Genomic DNA, 22,428 nt, shown 5'->3' with positions numbered 1-22,428 from the left:
GGATCAAATTATGTCTTTTTATTCAGAACCAAATACCTCGTCGTAGGCATTTGTCAAAATGTATTATTTAATTTGAATATGGATCTACCACGGATGACTAGGTAGGACACTTCTAAAATAAATCAAACTCTTTTTAGTTGAAGCACTTGACAAGTCTGTGCAAATTTATTTTATTTTTCATGACCATGTTATAGTTTAGTTGAACTTAGTATTGCCTATCTAGTTGACCTTTAAATTGGCATATGTGTGCCTCATGCCAATTAAGGTGTGGAAAATCAATAATATGTATTGTGTATTCTCTTGCTAGATAATAAGAAAAGAGAAGATTAATAATGGAATCTAATTGAGAAATATGTAGATATTTGTATCCTTTAGAAACTCATTTGTGCCATACCTGATTTACTCTAAAAACGTAAATATACTAGAGCTATGCAAGATCAAGTAGTTGCAAAATATACCTTGGATTGATTTATTGTTGTAGTAAATAATGCCTTAAAAGTTGTTCCATTACATAAATCTTTGATGAGGGTTTCAAGGAAAGCATAGTTGTCTTGATTACCAATTATAACTGCTTTCTTTATATATGCTAAGGTTGCTATCAAGGCCAAAGTTGGTGGCTATGGAGTTTGAGTGGTTGAGAAAATTCATTCCAAATCCATTGGTCATGGAGTTTGAAGCATTGAATAGATTCATTCTAGAATCCAAGGGTTACCATTGAAAGGGACATTTGTAAAGTTTCCACTATGTTGGCACTTTAGAGAAGAAGTAATAGAACATAACTCAATCAACTCAGACAAAAAAAGATAGGGAAGAAACTTTGTGAATGTACTTCTAAAGCATTATATCTAATGCTCTCGAAGGCATGTCAACAAAAGTAATTTTGGTATCATAGTTTTGAATTCAATATGTTGTCTATTTAGTGTCACTAAGCCCAACAATGTCACGACGCCATCCAACAAATCTCTCAAATCCATTTCTAGAACATTGATAATCTTCAATAGCTTGAATTGTTTCTTCTTTATTATTCATAAAAAAAGGGACCATATTGAATTACTGGTTCATTTAGTGGCTTCCCCCAAATTAGGAAGAATTTGCAAGGAATATTTGACTTGTTCCAAATGCTCAATCCATTGTCATAGCTTTATTGAACAGTTTGGTGAGCACCAATAGGTGATGAACTAAGATCTCAAAAAATTTCCTCGCCTTCTCAAACATAGACAAATGCATTCAAACACTCTAGAACAGGTTGATGAAGAACAACTCCTAGCTTCATTGTGAAATCCAAGAACATTGTTGGAGTTCGGGTGTATGCAAGGGACTTAATGCCCAAAGCTTCTCCAATTATAACAACTGCTCTAACACCATCTTTCTCAACCTTTGGTATGTCTTTACCTTCCAATTCTTTATATGTAGGTTCAATCATATACAAAAAACCAATGCCTTGTAAGTCGGTAACTGAATTAGAAATAGAGAATCTTAAATAAATTATCTTGTTAGAAACAAAGGTACATACATTTTGTCTTTTGATGAAATATTTACCAAAAGTTGGGAGCCAATCTGGACCCCTTTTCTTGCTGGAATTTCACAGTGGACTATACCTCTTCCAGTTGTCATGCACTGAACACCATAATAAACTTTTACTTAGAACGTTATCACAAATTCCAATGACCTAGGTCTAATACTCAGTGCTTAGATCAATCCTTGTTGACCTTAAAGGAAAGTTCATCAAAACCACAAGAGAATGAAAATTGTCCAACTTGCAGATCACCAGCTTTGATGGTACCCTTGTGTCCTACAAAATCTTGATGTGTAAAATCTCCCTGCAGACAAGCCATGTCCTGTAAGTTATTTGACAAAATTGGCTCTCAAATAAACAAATAATGGGTTCAAGCCCCCACACAAAACCATCAAATATTCTAAATGGAACTGATTTTAGTCAACTGTGATGTTATAAAGTCCCTTCCCATTAAGAAATTTAAACAGAGAATGACAGTAAGCATGATTATTGAAATAATCCAGTCACCAACAAAATGTATTGGTGCTTACCCATCTTCTTAATGTAGAAGGCAACCATTTCCTCTTCTAAAATATATAGAAGAAAATATATCCATGTCTGGTAAATAAATAGATGAATCCATGAAAGGCCCAAGTATTGGTAGATGAAGCTTCTCTAAGATGGGTTTACCTTGAGCATGTATGTGATAGTCTCAAAACCTGAACAACAAAAGGAAGGAAAATACAATTAGTTTTCATTAAAAGAAAAAAGAAAAGGACCTACACTTCCATAGCAAATACTACACACACCCAATGGAAAAATCAAAGTGTTATTAAAAAAGATTGCACCTCTATGAGGATGGTTCGAAAAGCTAGCAGGAGGAGAAACTGTTAAGCCAAATTAAATTTACCAAATATTTCTCTTGACAAACCACATTAGCAAAATGACAAACGTTCAACTCAAGATCGAAAATGTATGTTCTAGTCCGATAAAGATTGATCCTGTCTATTGTAACCCAACTGTAGCCCAAACAACCTCAAAGGAATTTCTTACACGAGAAGGGAAAGAGTTCGAATCTCATCATCTGCTTGCTAAGTGAATTAGGTTCAGTTTAATTGCAAATTCGTCAAATAAGAAAACTAACATGAAAATTCATCCAATAGAAGGAAAGGATCCAAATTCTTCAATTCAGGCCTCCATGCATATTGATATCCAAAATTTTGATGAAATCGAAGCACCATACATCTGAAAAGAAAAAGAAAATACCCAAATATTGTAAGGAGTAATAGCACCCCATAACTCCTGAGAAAAAATACAAATTAACTAGCACATGGTATATTCTTTCACCTTCACATTTGCATAGAGTGAAAATTCAAGGACTCTACCTTGCCCTATTTTGTATAACCTCTCATGTAAAAAAATTATTTGTTAGGGTCAAGCACATAAAAATCTTGGATTTCATTGAAGATCTAACTTTTCAAATCTCGCCCACCACCAAGCTAATACTACTACTTCATCATTAAAGATATCCTTGTACCGCAAGAGAGCTATCAATAGTCATATGGTAGGATTGTTGGACAACACTAAGGTATCACCCTCCACCTTCAATTTGATAGAACTTTGATCCAACCTCTGAGTGTAATCCTTATGGGTCTGCATCTAACTCTTCCAATCCTAGAGACTAAGAATCCACCCATCCTTCTTGCCATTGGGAAAATATCAGTAATAGTTGGATTTTCATCATCAGCTAGTACTCGTATGCCTTGCTCATTCAATTTATTTAACATGTGTTACAAGATATGATGTTTCCCCACATATCCCATCCAAGGATTTGTCCCTAATATTACCTTCTCCTCATCCCACATTCTCCATGAAAGCCAATTCCCAAGAGAGAAGCATAGGACTAGGGCTTCCCAGATAATCAAAGCAATAGATTTAATAAGTGTTTGGGATCCAAATTCAATCAAAAGTCAGTGGGTCAAGATATTTTTGCAATATAACATTATGCCAAAGACCTTAGTAGTTAATGATTTTCCAAACTGATGTATATTTTTAAACCCCACCCACCAATAATGTTGATCTTGGTTATTTCTCCGAATTGACGAGCAATTCCATCTTTTTCTCTCCTTGATGTCCATGAAAATAAAAATAAAAATATTCTCTTCCAACATTCCAACAAGGATATACAACATAGAGCAAAAATAAACAGAAATTTCTTCTAGAATAGAGTTTACAAAAGTCAACCTACTGTCTATAGACAACTACCTATTTCATGTTGTGGCAATCTTTGTCAATGTTTTGATAGGGCCAAATCAAGTATCCATACCCATAAGCATTTTCCTATAACATAGATCACAATTGTTTCAAACCTTTACCAAAACGAGAATATTCTGGAAACTATTTTTTCTTGCCCATGGTGAGTTCTATTAGAAATAATTGATGATTTACATTCACTGATTTCCATAGTTGTATTTGTATAGGACAACTAACAAGGTGAGATGTACTAATTCCTCTTGTCCCTCATTCGAAGTAATGAATTGATTACTTATGTTCATTTATTTTGATACCTATAGTTGTAGAGTACAAACAAATAATTTATTTCTAATTTAGGGCCTAAGCTTATGAAATGGCAATTGAATTCTAAAGAAAAACATTGCTTCTTATTTCAATTTATGGGGAGTCACTACTCTAGCATTACATAGGACCAAAATAATGTATACCACCCTTCTCAAAGGAGTCCATCCAATCATAAGGAGAATGATAGTTTAAATAATTGTGGATATGTAGAATGAAGACTTTAGAAGAAGGGTAGAGTGCTGAAGTTTTACCATTCACATTAAGAAGCATAAAGATTATAGAAAAAGCCCACAAAGGAGGACTGCAAATAATGCATCAAGGGTGTGTGTTAGTTAAAATTCAAGAATAGAATTTAAAAAAAAAAATTGGAGGATGACAAAGCAAGGTGAGACAAGGGAAATACTGTATACATAATTCTTTCACAGACCAAAGTTTTGTGATCACAGAAAAAGTTACTAACCTGATTCCAACCACGCTATTGAAGTCATCATCCAAAGATCTCTTGATATATTCTTGAAAATCAAACTTGCTATTTGGAGCCAAGTGAGCTTGTACATTTCAAATAAATTAATATTTTAGAACAAATCAGATGCCTTACATGAATGAAGTGGGCTTTGACATGAACAAGATGAGAAGGAAAATATGATTTAAAGTGATCAAAACTTACAACAATGAAGCCATGACAAAGGAAAATAGCCCCAAGAAGACATCACCTATGATTCTTAATAATTAACAACACTTGCCATATAATCTTGGTATGGTATGTGTACGTGAAGGACAAAATGGGAGAATTCATTTTGCATAAAATTTTAACAAAAAGAGGAGAATGTATCTTGACCACAAAAATCAATTCATTATTTGTATGGCATCTTTCAATCAATTACAAAGTCAATCGTGAATCATTTCTAAAGCATCTCTAATACATCTCTCGTTGTAGTCGTCATGTTCTTCTAATATATACATGCGTGCTTCACTAGGTCTTTTCAAACACAAAAGTTGTTGTAAGAAGCTTTGCTCATGAGTAAATAGGGATCATCTTAGAAGGGTAAGTTTCATTGCTGGCAACAAAGGAAAACTTATGAACATGAAAACTATTAGAGAAATTTTTTTCTTATCAATTTGGAAACTTTCATGCTAACCACTTTCAAACTATTGAGTGAAAGGGTTAAACTTAATGCCTCAAGGCTTACTGTGTGGTTCTGCAATCCAAGTTTGGTATGATAAATATCCCTCTCTAATAAAATGATTGTGTTAAAAACACTATTAACATGATGTTATAAGTAAGAGAATTACTAACCTTAAAACATGTACTTTCTATTGAGAGTTATTCAAGAGAGACCAAACATTCGAGAACTGCGAGAAAAGGTGCTTTTCTACAAAGCCCATGAAGGGAAACTTTCTTCTGCAAGTTTGTAACAGTAAATCCTTTAAATACAGCAAGCTTCATCTTGGAAAGATGCAGATACAGATAAGACTTGAGCTCAAACATTGACATCCAAAGACAATTATGCACTATGACATTTACCAGCTTTGGGTAGTTAACTCTCACTGAGCTTTCACACTCAACTCCAGTGAAATCCATACACTAGAGATTGGCCACACAAATTTTCACATTGCTTAGCCCTGTATAGTGTTGAAATGTCAAATTTTCAAAAAGAGGGAACTTTTTTACAAGGTGTTAATGTATATCATCATTTGTATAGATGAATGGAAAAGATAGGTGTATGCCTTAGAGATAGGTTCCACCCTTTTAGTTATAATGAGGGGCTACCCCTATCAGCTTCCATACATATTTGATCCTTCAAACAACAGTAAAAGGGAGAGATTAAATTGGAAAATAACCCCTACTCATTATTGGAACACACATACCTATATTGGCGCATCAGGAATAATTCTTACAATAATAACCACATAAATAAATGAATACATATTATTCTATTTGGTTAGAAAAAAAAAAGAAAAAAGAAACCACAAAAGAGGAAGACCAATGAAGAATCGGGGAAGAGGAAAATGGTGAAGAAGCTACAAATCAAATAGGGATGGAGCAGCTCTGTGACTCATCACACTTTTGTAAGATCCCTTCAGTGTTCAGGTTCAATGCCTATTGTGTCAAACCGGGAATAATGACTTCTTATTGTCACTATGGCTCTCGCGAGTTCTTGTGTGATGCAGATCTCTCACTAAACATTCTCTCCAACCAGGGAAGGTCGCTATAACTATTTCAATCCGATGGCAGAGGATGCTTTAATCGTTAATCATTTTCTCCAACCGAGGAATTTTTCTATAACCATTTCAATCCAATAGCAGAGGATTATTTAATCTTCTAAAATTCGATCCTACACTATGGACAGGTACACTATGGAAGCTAGGGGAGTTGTTTTAAAAATGAAATGCCTTACGACGTAACTAGTCATAATTAAAGCTAGCAATAAATGGAGTTAGCCATGCATAAGTGATAACTCATGTACATAGAACTAAACTGGTGTGAAACTCATGCATTCATGACTTTATTATCTAAAAATGGACCTATTATAGATAGAACACCCATTAAAAATAGACATGTTTTAAAATTATATTTTATAAATAGATTACCCAATATAAATTGACTACTTATTAAAAATATAAATGCTCTAAATAAGGCTCCTCCTAAAGAGTAGGGAAATGTGAATGTTGGAAAATACTTATATTAAGATTTATAAGAAAGATCCCTTACACAAAAATATATGGATAAATGTTTTAGAAATTACTATTGCAAAATTATTTTTAAGAATATATTATTTTCTAGATATAAATTTTCCCTTTTGTAAAGAAATATATTTACGAAAATAAAGAAGGTATTATTATCTAGTTGACAAATTATATTGTCAAAATAATAAACTAGTGTGATTCATTATAGCCATGGACTTAGAAAGAGCTAAGAGGGACCAACTCTCTTAACATGCTAGCTTTAGAATGAAAACGAAAATGAAACAAAGTATGCACCTTGGGCAATTATATATATATATATATATATATATATATCACAACTACAACTTATACGTATACTATCATTACTATCAACATCCACGTTGGGTCTCCCTTTTGATACTTATAATGCCCTAATTGACCTCTATTTTTGACCTATTTTGCCTTGAATATATCTACTATTTGGCTATTTTCTTCAGGTATATTCCCTTTTAGCCTTCTGATGTCTATATGAGGTAATCTATATTTCAAAATGCAATTTCTATGTTTTCTTGTAGTAAAAATAACATTATTTGATCTTTTACTCTCTAATTTCTCTGATTGGTTCACATAGATCTTTGGATCTCTACTCCTATTCATCTAGTACACATTCAAAATTCTAACACTTAGGTAGTTGAACATTCTGGTACTCGAGTAGTTCAACAATCTGGTACCTATGTTCATATTTTTTCAGCCTCTTCAACAATCTAGAAGTTGAGTCTTTGTAAAATACCTATGCACCCAACTAGTACTCGGCCAATAGTCATGTTCTCAGTAACCGCAATTACCACATGCGTGCACCCATGTGGCACTTGACTAGTGGCCCGAGCTCTTGGCTATTGCGCTCATCATATTATTCTATTCTGGTACAAGTTGTTCCACTGTTCAATTCTAGTACCAGCTCTTCTACCGTTTAACTCTGGTACCCATGTTATATTGTTTTGTTCCAGTACCAGTGTTCCTCTATTCGATTCCAGTACCAGCTGTTCCTTTGTTCTATTTTGGTACCAATGTTCTACTGTCTAATTCTGGTACCAGACTTCATCTCCAGACTTCGTACTTCATCAAATAGTCTATGATGGAACCAAGAAAGTTGTTGAAGACATCTCCCTTACTTAGTCAGTCGAGATTCACTTCCTCCTCATACACTTCGTGTCATGAGGACGAAGTTACAAATGTAAATTCAGTTTAACTATACAGATTTGATGATTATCTCTTGTAACTTTGATTGTAACGACCCTATTCTTTATAAAAAAAAGGTCCATCGAATGATTATGTTAATATTTTAATCTCTTATTCTTTTAATCTTTTAGTGTTCAGAGAGAGATTAGGTTAGAGAATCAAAGAATTAGAAACAGAGCACTAGCACTCTGCAATTTGTAATGCTGATGAACTGTTAAGTTGTAATCCTTCTTTTTTATTAATAATATGAGTAGCAGTTGTTAAGATCAGTGTGTTAACTTACTTATTAGCTCTATAAGTTTTCAAGCTTACCTTGGTAGCTCGGAAAGGGCCCACCAAAGCCATCAAGGAAAGTTTTTTTTTTCTTTTTAAGTTATTAAATAGTTTAGTGTTTCTAGTTTTTCTTTATGAGTGATAGTTTCTTAGTTTAAATTGTATTTGAGTTACAAATTTAATGATTGATTGTTTGAAGCACAAGAAGGATAATACTTGAGATCTCACCACTCACCTACATGCACCAATAGTGAAGATTCTTATCAAATATTTCCTGTACTACTTTTGATTTCCTTGTTTAATAATTGAATGCATTGAATTGATTTGGTTAAGATTAATACCTGTAGGAAGCAAAGTTAAGTCCATATTGTTATTTCATGAGCCTATAAATGGAGGAACTTGTTACTTGATTTAAAATATTTAGTTTACTGTGTTTGAGTGTTGTGTGTACTTTCATTAATTTTGTGATGAAATGAATTAAAGTTTGTAGAATGAAGTGTTAATTTGAAGTACTCACTATCTAGACTATACACAGAAGGCAACAAAAATTATCTATTGTCGGCACATATAGTGCATCATCTCTACTAATTACAATTCCCTGTTTGATAATTAAGTATTGTTAGGGTCCCACCCTAACCCCCTTATTTATGTCTTGGGATCACGTCATAGTCAAGAGTCAATAAAGCCCATATTAATATTTGTAAGTGGTTAACCCGCAATTAATAACGGGACCACAGTTAGTTGCAAATGGGCGGTAGTATTAGATAGATGGTATTAATAAAACCCACGATATTGGCTCGTGGTATTGCATGTATGAGTCATATATAAAGGATAGAGACTCCCTGCGAGGAGCATTGTGTCTTGTTTTGTAATCGAGCTCTGCTCTATTGGAGGTTGCCCCCTCGAAGAGGCCTGTGAACATTTCTCTCTGAATAATAAAATCATTGCTATTCTATGTTCTAGGTATATTTTCTTCGCATATTTTGTGTTCTCGGTATCTTTTCTTCGCTTGGGTATTGATTTGCAGGTTAAGAGCATAACAAGTGGTATCAGAGCACTTTCCAGGGCTCGGTGGGATCTCCAAATTTTAGCAAAATTTTTTTTAGGCTAGAGACGTGTTCCAGCGTCTTTAAACCACGGGATCTGTCGTTAAGCGCATAAACCTGTGGATTTGGGGAGGCATGCACGCAGGAAATACAAGAGGTGGTCACGTCTGTTGGACTCCCTTGTAACCCCTGTGGGTACCCCTTCGAGTAGTAGCGCATTAGACAGAACCGCGCACGGACTGTCTTCCACGTACCCTCTGGGTATATAGGAAGCCCCCTAGCTCCCTTGAAACCTCGCCATAGATAAACCTTCGGCTGTCTTGTTGCTACAGTACACCGAGAACAGCACTTGGAGAGATTACTCACCCGTACGATAGGGTAGTCGGGTTGTACGGCTAAGGGTACGGTCGATCCTCCTTAGTTAGAGCCCTGAAACATTGGGCCGAGTACTACTGTCAGACCCTTATGTATATTGCGATCTGTAGCACCTGACACTCCCCAAGACCATAGTTCCCTTTCTATCGGGGGATCACGCATCATCTATTCCAGATCAGCAGCAGCAGTTGTTCCACCATCCAGATCTCTCAGATCCACCAGATCGGATATTCCAGATCAGCAGCAGCAATTGTTCCACCATTCAGATCTCTCAGATCCACGAGATCGGATATTCCAGATCAGCAGCAGCAGTTGTTCCACCATTCAGATATCTCAGATCGACCAGATCGGAGTAGTTGCGAAGGGTTCCTATACCTGGATATGATTTTCGCAGGACTTTTGGCGGCATTGACAGTTTGAGGATTTGGCGACTGCAGTATTGATCAGGAAGGAGTAAAACTCCGTTAGGAGTTTTCCAAAAAAAAAAAAAAAAGTCTGAGATCTTCCGAAGTGCTTATTTGTGACCTAGCCCATCAGCATCAGGAAAACGAGCTAAGCACGGTGGTACCATTCAATTTCTTAGAAAAACAATTTTGGGCGGTCCCACATTTTCATCAAGTTGGTGTATGGTAGAAACTAGAGCTCAAGCAATGGCCAATGAAAGACTAGACAAACTTGAAACTGATATGAACGAGTTCAAAGATTCGCTTAAAGACCTATCGAGCATGGTACGGCAAGCACTAGCTAAGGGCAAGGAGCCAGCTCTTGAGGTACTATATAATGACCATATACACCTTGAGGGTGAGTCTAGCCACTCTCCTCACGTCTGGCACACCCATCCACCACCTCCTAAGTTGGATAGTCATCGACCTCCCAAGTTGGATATACAGAAATTTGATGGTTCTAACCCATCCGCATGGCTAGCACAAATGGAATAGTATTTCAAATTGAATCATCTCCAAGATGATTGGACAAAGATTGGAGTGGGGACCATGTACTTGGACAATGAACGATGGCAATGGGCAGAATGGCATCAACGTCGCAATGCACCTTTTTCGAGTTGGGCCCAATTTTCCAAAGCTCTTCGAGATTGCTTTGAACAGGGAGACTCCTTTTTGGGCCGTCTCACTAAGCTCCGACAGACGGGTACAGTGGATGAATATATCACCGCTTTTGAAGCCTTGGCCTTCCGCACTGACCATCTCTCAGATGAGTTCTACACAGAATGTTTTATCAGTGGTCTTAAAGAAGCCATCAAAGCTCAAGTTCTACTCCACCACCCTCCCACATGGACGGAGGCTTGCCAGGTAGCCCGTAAGGTGGAGCGTGCCATAACAGCCCAATACAGCCGCCCCAATTTCCCCACTAAAGGTCGTCCCCCACAAGCTCATACCACGACTCAGACACTTAAGGTCCAAAAGGTGTCACCTCAGGAAATGGCCAAGAGAAGAAAGCAAGGACTACATTACTACTGTGATGAAAAATATTCCCCTGGGCATAAATGCAAGGAGCCCAAGTTTTTTCAAATAGATGCCACTGACTACAGCTCCATCGAGGAAGATCCACCTCTTGAGGAACCGGAGGCGATCGAAGAAGACAACCAAAAGGAGATTGTATCTGATGACCCAGTTATTTCGCTCAATGCGTTGGTAGGAATCTCTTCCCCTCAAACTCTCAAAATCAGGGGTTTTCTTAAACATCGCCCAGTAATAGTCTTGATTGATACTGGAAGTACCCATAATTTCATCCATCAAAAAATCGCCGAAGCAGCGCATTGTTATGTACGGGCAGTCTCTAACTTCCAGGTCCAAATTGCAGATGGCGGCACAATGAAATGTGAAGGCCGCTGTGAAAATGTCAAACTTCAAATGGGGGATTATCAGTTGAAAACCCACATGTTTGCCATACACATGGGGGGATGCGACATTGTCCTAGGTGCTGAATGGCTCTGCACCCTTGGGCCAATCACAATGGATTTCCAGGAGTTATATATGAGTTTTAAGCAGAACAACTCCACACATACCCTCCGTCGACTTCAGGCAGGAGCCCCCTCTATCATCAGCTCGCATAGAATGGAAAAATTGTTAAAAAAGGGCCATCATGGAGTGGTAGCTCAATTCAATGCCATCCAGGTAGTAGACACCATATCTCCGCCAGTTCATCCTGAGATGCAACAGATTTTAAATAAACATCGGATGGTTTTTGACAAGCCTCATGAGCTTCCACCCTCACGAGGGGAACATGATCATAGCATCACATTGGTTCCAGGGGCCCAACCCCCAAATGTGCGGCCATACAGATATCCGTTCACCCAAAAGAATGAAATAGAAAAAATCATCAAGGAATTGTTGGAAGCAGGTGTCATTCGTCCCAGCATTAGTCCTTATTCATCCCCAGTGGTCATGGTCCTCAAGAAAGATGGGGAGTGGCGGATGTGTCCCGACTTCAGGGCCCTCAATAAGTTAACAGTCAAAGATAAATTTCCCATCCCAGTGGTTGACGATTTGCTGGACGAACTCAATGGGGCTCAATTCTTCACTAAGTTGGATCTTCGCTCAGGCTATCACCAAATTTGCATGAAGGAAGTCGACATTCCCAAGACAGCTTTCAGAACTCATGAAGGCCATTACGAGTTCCTCGTCATGCCATTTGGTCTCTGTAATGCCCCCTCTACTTTTCAGAGCCTTATGAATCACCTCCTCAAACCATATCTCAGAAAATTTGTCCTGGTCTTCTTCGATGACATCCTCATCTATAGTGGCACTTGGGCGGCACATCTTCAGCATGTAGATCTACTCTTGCAACTGCTCCGAACACATAAATTATTTGTCAAGATGTCTAAGTGTTCATTTGGCATGGAATAAGTTGAGTATTTGGGCCACATTGTGGGGCGCGAAGGTGTCAAGGTGGACCCCAAAAAGATCCAGGCCATGCAAGAATGGCCTCAACCTAAGACCTTGAAAAGTTTGAGAGGATTTTTGGGTCTCACAGGCTATTATCGTAAATTTGTCTGCAACTATGGCCGCATAGCGAAGCCCCTAACGCAACTCCTAAAGAAAAATTCCTTCTTCTGGAATGAGGAAGCACAACAGGCATTTACCGCTCTAAAAACCGCCATGTGTTCCACTCCTGTCTTAGCAATACCGGACTTCACCAAATCATTTGTCATTGAATGTGATGCTTCGGAAACAGGTATTGGAGCGGTCTTAATGCAGGAAGGGCGACCATTGGCCTTCACCAGCCAACAACTAAGTGGGAAGAATCTGGGCCAATCTACCTACGAGAAGGAAATGATGGCCATCTTACATGCAGTCGAGACCTGGAGACCTTACTTGTTGGGGCGACGTTTCCAAATCCGCACAGATCATCACAGTCTTAAATATTTTTTGGAGCAATGCCTATCTTCCCCTCAACAAAATAAATGGTTAGCCAAAATGCTGGGATATGATTATGAGATCATTTACAAGAAAGGGAAAGACAACAGGGTAGCAGATGCATTGTCGCGCCAATTTGAGGAGGAAAGTACTCTGCTCGCAATTTCCCTCCCCATTCCAGACTGGATTGAAGAGGCTCGCAGGGAATGGTTTTCACATCCAGGGCTCTCCCAACTCATTTCTCAATTGTAGGCAGATCCTAATTCCAGCAAGGGCTACTCATGGCAGAATGATATTCTTCGCTACAAGGACAGAGTTGTAATATCACCAACATCCACCCTCAAAAGTCGCATTTTGGCAGAATTGCACTCATCTCCCATTGCAGGATATTCGGGCTTTCAGAAGACGTATGCTCGCACCAGAAGATCATTTTTTTGGACCGGCATGAAATAGGACATCCTTACTTTCGTAGCAGAATGTGACGTCTGTCAACGCCACAAAGGGGAAATCGTCAACACACCAGGCACATTACAACCATTGCCCATTCCGGCGTCAATTTGGATAGAGGTTTCCATGGATTTCATTACAGGTCTTCCAAAGTCTGGGAACAAGTCAGTCATCATGGTGGTTGTGGACCGACTATCGAAGTATGCTCATTTCTGTGCCCTACCCCACCCATTTACACCAACCTTGGTTGCTCAAACTTTCATGGATCAGATCTTCAAATTGCATGGCATGCCCACTTCTATTGTATCTGACCGTGACCCAATCTTCACAAGTAATTTTTGGCAGGAGCTCTTCAGAATACAAGGCACTCAACTCAAACTCAGTACTTCATATCATCCGCAAACAGATGGTCAAACCGAAGCCGTCAACAAATGTCTAGAAACCTACCTTCGGTGTTTCACTTCAGAAAAGCAACACCTTTGGGTACAGTGGTTACCTCTGGCGAAGTGGTGGTATAACACCAACTATCATGCCACCACCAAAATGACTCCCTATGAAGCAGTCTATGGACAACTTCCGCCTTCCCCTACTTCTTATCTCACGGGGTGCTCCAAAGTACAAGCCGTGGATCAACTCCTACAACACCGCGCAACCATGCTTGCCCATCTGCGCGAGAATCTTCATCAAGCTCAGAACTGTATGAAGCAACAGGCTGACCAACATCGCTTAGAGCGCCAATTTCAAGAAGGGGATCAGGTCTTTTTGAGGTTGCAACCATATAAGCAAACATCACTCAAAGACAAGGGTTGTCAAAAGCTCTCCCCAAAATTCTATGGACCATACCAAGTACTTCAGCGCATTGGAGAAGTGGCTTACAAGTTGGCTTTGCCACCTACAGCAAAAATCCACCCAGTTTTCCATGTATCGTGCCTCAAGAAAGTGATTGGGAACAATTGCCGACTTCAAACCAGTCTACCTGAATTGGACGAAGAAGGGTCAATCTGGCTTCAACCTGAACAGGTTCTAGACACAAGAGACAAGCACCTACGCGGCCGCATGATTAAGGAGGTCCTCGTCAAATGGAAAGACACCTCTCTGGAAGATGCAACTTGGGAACCAGCCACTATTCTTCAGCAGTTTCCGCAGCTTCAGCCTTGAGGACAAGGCTAGTCTTAAGGGGGAGGGCATGTTAGGGTCCCACCCTAACCCCCTTATTTATGTCTTGGGATCACGTCATAGTCAAGAGTCAATAAAGCTCATATTAATATTTGTAAGTGGTTAACCCGCAATTAATAACGGGACCACAGTTAGTTGCAAATGGGCGGTAGTATTAGATAGATGGTATTAATAAAACCCACGATATTGGCTCGTGGTATTGCATGTATGAGTCATATATAAAGGATAGAGACTCCCTGCGAGGAGCATTGTGTCTTGTTTTGTAATCGAGCTCTGCTCTATTGGAGGTTGCCCCCTCGAAGAGGCCTGTGAACATTTCTCTTTGAATAATAAAATCATTGCTATTCTGTGTTCTGGGTATATTTTCTTCGCATATTTTGTGTTCTCGGTATCTTTTCTTCGCTTGGGTATTGATTTGCAGGTTAAGAGCATAACAAGTATTGAGTAAAACACTTATACCTATATATATACTCTCATATAATTGCCCCAACATTTTTGGTTGTGTTGTAGGGGAGTTGTAAACGGTGATAGATTTGTTTGATGGATTGTGAGTAATATTGAGGATGACCTAAGGGTGGAGATAAGATGGTAAGACAAGAGGTAAGAACCTGTGCATCCACTTTGGTGGGGTCGCTCCAAAGTTAATTTGTCCTCTCTTTTGGTATGTAGTTAAAGTTTGATGATTTTGTTTTTATGAAAAGAATTAGAGATAGGAAAGGTAGATTCATTTCATCTAAAACCATAGAAAATATATATGGTCCTAAAATTGTAACCCTGACTAATTTTGTTAATCATTATGCAAGGAAAACACTAAAGGAGGAAAGTTTGGTGATAGTAGGAGAGGAGACATCAACAGAAATCAAGAAGTGGTAGAGGAAGTTCAGACTGCAGTGGGGACAATACCTTAGAACATTACAGATAATCCAGTGACTGAACCATCATCTTCTGCAAGTGAGACATCTCCAACTGCCACAAATCTTAAAGTGTGGGAAGGAATAATGGAAGGAGAAGGAGGAAGATTAAACAACATGAAAAGTAACGAACCAGAAAAATTTGGATTTCCAATCCTTGACATTACTAGGAATGTCAATATGAGGAACATTCCCTTGTCATCATTACCTCATTTCAATGGTATGACATCCGAAGATCCGGATTCATTTTTATTTGAATTTTATATATTGTGTAGAATTTATAATTATACATATAATGCTAAAAAACTGAAACTTTTCCTAGCCACCATAAAAAACTCTGCATTAAGATGGTTCATGAGTCTAGGGGAACATAATATTACATCTTGGGATGATATGCAATCAACCTTTCTACAAAAATACCAAGACTACTGTAGACATAGGGATGTCTGGAATGATATCTTTAGAATGTAGCAAGCTAAATATGAAAGCCTAGAAGACTATTTAGAAAGGTTCTTTTACAACTACCAAAAATCAAAACAAGTTTCTCTTGACCTAGCCATAGTTAAGACCATTTTTCTAAAAGGAGTACTGGATGACTGCATAGAAGTACTTAACCTTATGATTTTAGGTGATGTTTATCAAAAATCATTTGTCGAGATTGTTGAATATTGTAAAAAGTACTCCCACAGTCAAGCCAAAGCTGGAAAAAGTCCTAGAGAACTTACAAGTAGAGTTGTCCAACCAACCACAAGTGGGGTAACTAGAATAAAATTGGGGAATCTATTGGAAAAGTTTAAAACTGATATCCTTAGTACCATTAGTAACCATCTAGATTCCCTTAATAGAAAAAGGAAGAAAGAAAAGAAAAATGTTGCTTTAGCTATCTTTTTTGCTCATTGTAGGAAGAAACATCATGAAAAAGAATGTCCCCTTAATACCCTAGAGGTTTGTAGAATTTGCATGGATAAGCACTGAACCAAAGAATGTCCTTCATTAGGAGGACTGCAAGCTATATACAAAGGGGGATGGAACCACGAGAATTCATCCTATCCCTCTAGGAGACCATAGAGGCAACAGAACCCCTCCATGTCCCAAGATCCTTACATGCAGTTCACTCAACAACAATGGGCCCCTTATATGCCTTATTCTCAATGGGGACCCCAATCATTACAAGGAAATTCTTGGCAACAAGGCTAGAGGGGAACTATGTATGGACACATACCTCCACAACCTTACCAACCACCCTCTTATCCAAGCTACACACAATATCCTTCAAATATTTTGTAGTTATTTCCACGGTTTAACCCACCGTTATTAACTTTGTTCCAACAACAAAAACTTCCCATGAACCCAAATTCACAACAGTTGCCTATGAGCCCAAACCCACAACAATTTTCTCTACCCATGAATCTAAGTCAAAAACAGGTACCATTGAATCCAAATCCTCCTCGACCTACCCAATTGCATGCACAACCTATTCCAAACCCTAATAATAATCCAGCTAAACCTGTGCAAAATGTGGAGCTACATACCTTCCCTACTTATACCATCAATTAAGCTCCAATCAATGAGATGAGGTTAAGATCCGAGAAGATATTAAATAAAATAGGACTTGCAGTCATTATTCAAGAAGAACAACCAACAAATTCAACTCTTGAAAATGAAGAGGAATATTTTTCTCTTGGTGAGGAAAAAAAACCCTCCTAAAGTAGTAATCAATTCTACTAAACAACCTAAACCATCTCAATAAATTACTCAGCCACCTGTAGAATTTCCCAGTATAGATCACCTGATAATGCAATATACTAAAGAAAAATACTTGATCTACTTCTACAAACAAACTTGTGGAAGCTTAATTGATTTTGAGCAAGATCAAATAGAACACATATAACAGAGAATGAGAAATCAATCACACATAAAGACAGAAAAATACTTTGGGGAAAGCCTCAGTTAAAAACCCCAATCTCTGTATCATCATACAAGTGGAAATATGTCCAGGTTACACAAATCTTTAGCTCACAAGCTATCCATCTCTCAGTACAATCCCTCAATGCTTCTCATATACTGAATAAAAACAACATATACCTTCCTCCAGTCCTCCAAACTTCCTATTTACTTGCACAGTTTCTCATGGATCCTCTGGCTACCACCTGTGTGAATTGACCTCTCACACAACTCAACAAACTCAGAAGTAACTGCAAAATATCCAAGGAATGAATTCCTTCTGCATGCAAGAGATATCCTTAATGGAATATTCCTGCAACTGATAGTACACTGTCCCATCATCTGATCTCAACTACGTCTCTGATTGAACTGACATGCATGAGTTATTTATGAGAGAATATTCAATTATCTGAAGTGCAGTGGTTACATGCATGCATGCATTAACTAATTGAACTCACAATCAGTTCCACAAACTGTTGGAACTAATCTAGCTAGACTTAACTCAGTTAAATAAGCTAACTAATTACAACTCAAAGTACAACTCATCCTAATCTCCTTAATCAAGGGACAACTTCCTCAATCAAAGGGGAAACTGTTGCATGTCTTCACATAGAATTCATGTTTGATTTTCTCCAACTAATCAACTCAAGATGAATTAATTAATTATTTTTCATACAACTACTAAAATCAAATTTGAATTTTAATTCTCAATTTTAGTTCAGGGACTAACTAAAATTGGAATGTATACCAAAATGCTATTTATAGAAATTTTATTTTTATCACTTCTATATTTATCATTTCTTGTTGCTATTTTCAACACTCCCTCTAACCAAGAAAGGGATTATCTGTCACCCTAATCCTGTCTCTATGGAACTCGAACCTGCATTTTGACAATGCCTTAGTCAAAATATCTGCATCCTGTTCCTCGGTCGAAACATACAGGAACAACATGATCCTCTTCACCACACAATCTCAAAGATGATGATACCAGATATCGATGTGCATGGACCTGTCATGAAATACTGGATTCTCAGAGAGTTTGATACAATTATGATTATCGTAATAGATCACAGTTGCATCCATCCTCTGACCAAACAATCCAACTAGAATTTTCTGCATCCAAATGGCCTCACATGTTGCTTGACTGGTAGCCATTTATTCAGCCTCTGTTGAGCTAAGTGCAATTGACCTTTGTTTCCTATTGTACCAAGAAACTGCAGCTAAACCAAGGTTGAAGATTCCTCCTGAGGTACTCTTCCGGTCTGATGGAGTCTCTGCCCAATCTGCATCTATGAAGCCTTGAAGCTTCAATCCCTTTTTCCGTCTGTACCATAATCCATACTGAGATGTGCCTCTGGGGTATCTCAGCACATGCTTTGCTACCTTCCAAAACAACTTGGTAGGCTGAACCATAGCTTGACTCAGTTGGTTCACTGCAAAGCATATATTTGGTCATCTATTCACTAAATACATCAATGAACCCATAAGCTACCAATAAATAGTAGCAACTACTACCTCACCTGAAGTGGCATCCTCCTTCCTCCAGTTACCAGCTAGAGGAGTCTGCATGGGCTTGCACTTCTCCATGTGGAATCACCTGAGTATCTCATTGGCATACTTGCCTTGTTAGGGTCCCACCCTAACCCCCTTATTTATGTAATAGGATCTAGTCACAGTTATAGTTAAGTAAAGATTAAATAAATCCCATATTAATAATTGTAAGTGTTTAACCCACATTTAATGAAGGAACCACAGTTAGTTGCAAAAGGGCCATAGTATTAGATAGATGATATTAATAAGAACCATGGTATTCCATGTACGAATCCTATATAAAGGATACAGACTCCCCTCGAGGAGCATCATGTCTTATTTTTTAATCGAGCTCTGCTCTATTGAAGGATGCCCCCTCGAAGAGGCAAGTGAACATTGATTTTTGATTAATAAAATACTTGCTATTATTTCTCATTGTTCTATGTTCTGGGCATATTGCTTCACATATTTTTTATTCGGGTATCATCTTGTAGGTTAAGAGCATAACAAGTGGTATCGGAATGCTTTCCAGGGCCGGTGGGATCTCCATTTGTTAGCAATTTTTTTTTTTTGGCTCGAGACGTGTTTCGGTGTGCATAAACTTGGGTATTTTGGGAGGCATGCATGCAAGAAATACAAGAGGTGGTCACGCTTATTGGACTCCCTTGTAACCCCTGTGGGTAACCCTTCGAGTAGTAGCACATTAGACAGAACCACACACGGACTATCTTCCAAGTACCCTCTAGGTATATTGGAAGCCCCCTAGCTCCCTTGAAACCTCGCCATAGATAAACTGTCAGCCATCTTGCTACTACAATACACCGAGAATAGCACTCGAAGAGATTACTCACCCATACGATAGGATAGTCAGATTGTACGGCTAAGGGTATGGTTGATCCTCCTTGGTTAGTGCCCTACATAATTGGGCCGAGCAGTACTGTCAGACCCTTATGTATATTGTGATCTGTAGCACCTGACACTCCTGGAGACCATAGTTCCCTTCTCTATCTCTAGATCATGCATAATCTCTGTCAGATCATATCTCGCAAGGGGGGTTTTGTCAAAGCAGCAGCAATCAGTTCCACCGTTCAGATTTATCAGAATAGCCATTCGGATCTATTAGATCGATCAGATCCATAGCAGCAATTCGTTTTTCCATTTATATCTATCAGATCGGCCATTCAGATCTCTCGGATCCATCAGATCCGCCATCTAGATCTGAGTAGTTGTGTGGGTTCCTATACCTGGGTGTGATTTGCGTAGGACTTTTGGTAGCATTGACATTTCCGGGATTCGGCTACTGTAGTATTCCTAAGAAAGGAGTAAAACTCCATCAGGAGTAAAAAAAAGGAAAGAAACATCAGGCGATGAGCTGACCAAGGTGGTACCATTCAATTGTTAGTGCCAAAAAATTCGGGCGGTCCCAAATTTCCAGTAAATTGGTTCGGTGCATGGTACAAACTAGAGCTCAAACTATGTTGAATGAGAGGATGGACAACCTTGAATCATCCTTGAAAGATATCATATCACAGCTGAGGGATTAAACAGCCACACTCTCTAAGGGCAAGGTGGAGGCATGCGAGGAGGCATATATTGGCAATGAAAATAGTGAGGGTGAGTCTAGCCAGTCTCTTCACATCTTTGGCACCCACCAACAATCCCATCCATGACCACCCAAGCTAGACATGTATAAATTTGATGGCTCTCACCTGGTAGCATGGATAGCACAAATGGAGCAATATTTCAGACTAAATTACATCTTGGATAATGCGACTCAGCTTAGTGTGGGTATCATGTACTTGAACAATGAAATATGGCAATGGTGACAATGGCATCAACATTGTTATGGAAGGCCCTTGATGTGGGAGACATTCAAAAAAGCTCTTATGGATCGCTTTGACCATGAATCTGACTTTCTGGGCCATCTCACTAAGCTCAAACAGACAGGAACAATGAATGAATATAATGCAGCCTTTGAAGCCTTAGCTTTCTGCACTGGAGGTCTACACGATGAGTTCTAGATGAAATGTTTTATTAGTGGTCTCAAAGAAGCCATACAAGCCCATGTCTGACTGCACCACCCTAGCTCATGGCTGCATGCTTGCAGGATAGCTCGCGAAGTCGAGCGTGCATTGGCAACCTAGTCCAATCGCCCAAATTTCATTGCCAAGGGTCACCCCCACAGGATCAAAGCACTACCCAGACACTCAAGCTTCAAAAGGTGTCACCAGCAGAAATGGCGGAAAGAAGAAAGCAAGGATTATGTTACTACTGTGATGAGAAATACTCCCCCGGGCATAAATGCAAGGAGCCCAAATGTTTTCAAATTGATGCTACTGATCACAATGCATCAGAGGAAGCCCCACCACTTGAGCAACTAGAGGAGGAAGAAGAGGACAGCTAGTAGGATAATGTACTAGAAGAACCAGTTATCTCGCTGCATGCTTTGGTAGGGATTTCTTCACCTCAAACTCTCAAAAGCAGAGATTTTATTAAGCATCAACCAGTAGTAGTCTTGATTGATAGTGGAAGTACACATGATTTTATCCATCAAAGAATCATAGAAGCAGTGCATTGTTTTGTCCGAGCAGTTTATAAATTCCAGGTCCAAATTGCTGATGGGGGAACAATGAAATGTGAAGGCCGCTGTGAGAATTTCAAACATTAATTGGGGGATTATCAATTAAAGACCCACATGTTTTCCATACACATGGGAGGGTGCAACATTGTCCTCGATGTTGAATGGCTTCGCACACTTGGCCCAATCACAATGGATTTCCAGGAGTTATATATGAGCTTTAAGCAGAACAATCACACACATACCCTCCGCGGACTCCAGGTGGGAGCTCCCTCTATCATCAGCTCACATTGAATGGAAAAATTGTTAAAAAAGGGCCACCATGGAGTTATAGCTCAATTTAATGCAATCTAGGCCTACGAACCCAATCCTTTTCATATTCATCCTGAGATGCAACAAATATTAAACAACCATCTGCCAGTCTTTGACAAGCCTCATGAGCTTCCACCCTCGAGAGGGGAACATGATCACATCATTACTTTGGTCCCGGGGGCCCAACCACCAAATGTGCACCCATATAGATATCCATTTGCCCAAAATAATGAAATAGAAAAAATAACCAAGGAACTCTTGGAAGCAGGCGCCATTCGTCCCAGCATTAGTCTTTATTCATCGCAAGTGGTCATGGTGCTCAAGAAAGATGGGGAATGGCATATGTGTCCAGACTTCAAGGCCCTTAATAAGTTGACAGTCAAAGATAAATTTCCCATCCTGGTTGTTGATGATTTGCTGGATGAACTAAATGGGGCTCAATTCTTTAGTAAGCTTGACCTTCGCTCAGGCTACCACCAAATTC

At 38.8% G+C, this 22,428-nt stretch overlaps 1 pseudogene; it reads right to left on the bottom strand.

Moving 5' to 3' along the window:
* Positions 1-912: 912 nt before the first annotated feature.
* LOC149154305 (pirin-like protein) lies at positions 913-2,736 on the bottom strand (annotated as a pseudogene).
* Positions 2,737-22,428: the final 19,692 nt, after the last annotated feature.

This window comes from Pinus tabuliformis, chromosome 9 (genome assembly GCF_031772625.1).
Source record: "Pinus tabuliformis cultivar Carrire ecotype Pingquan chromosome 9, CPIR1, whole genome shotgun sequence".
Taxonomy (NCBI): Eukaryota; Viridiplantae; Streptophyta; class Pinopsida; order Pinales; family Pinaceae; genus Pinus; species Pinus tabuliformis.
This window is presented reverse-complemented; position numbering and strand designations above follow the sequence as displayed.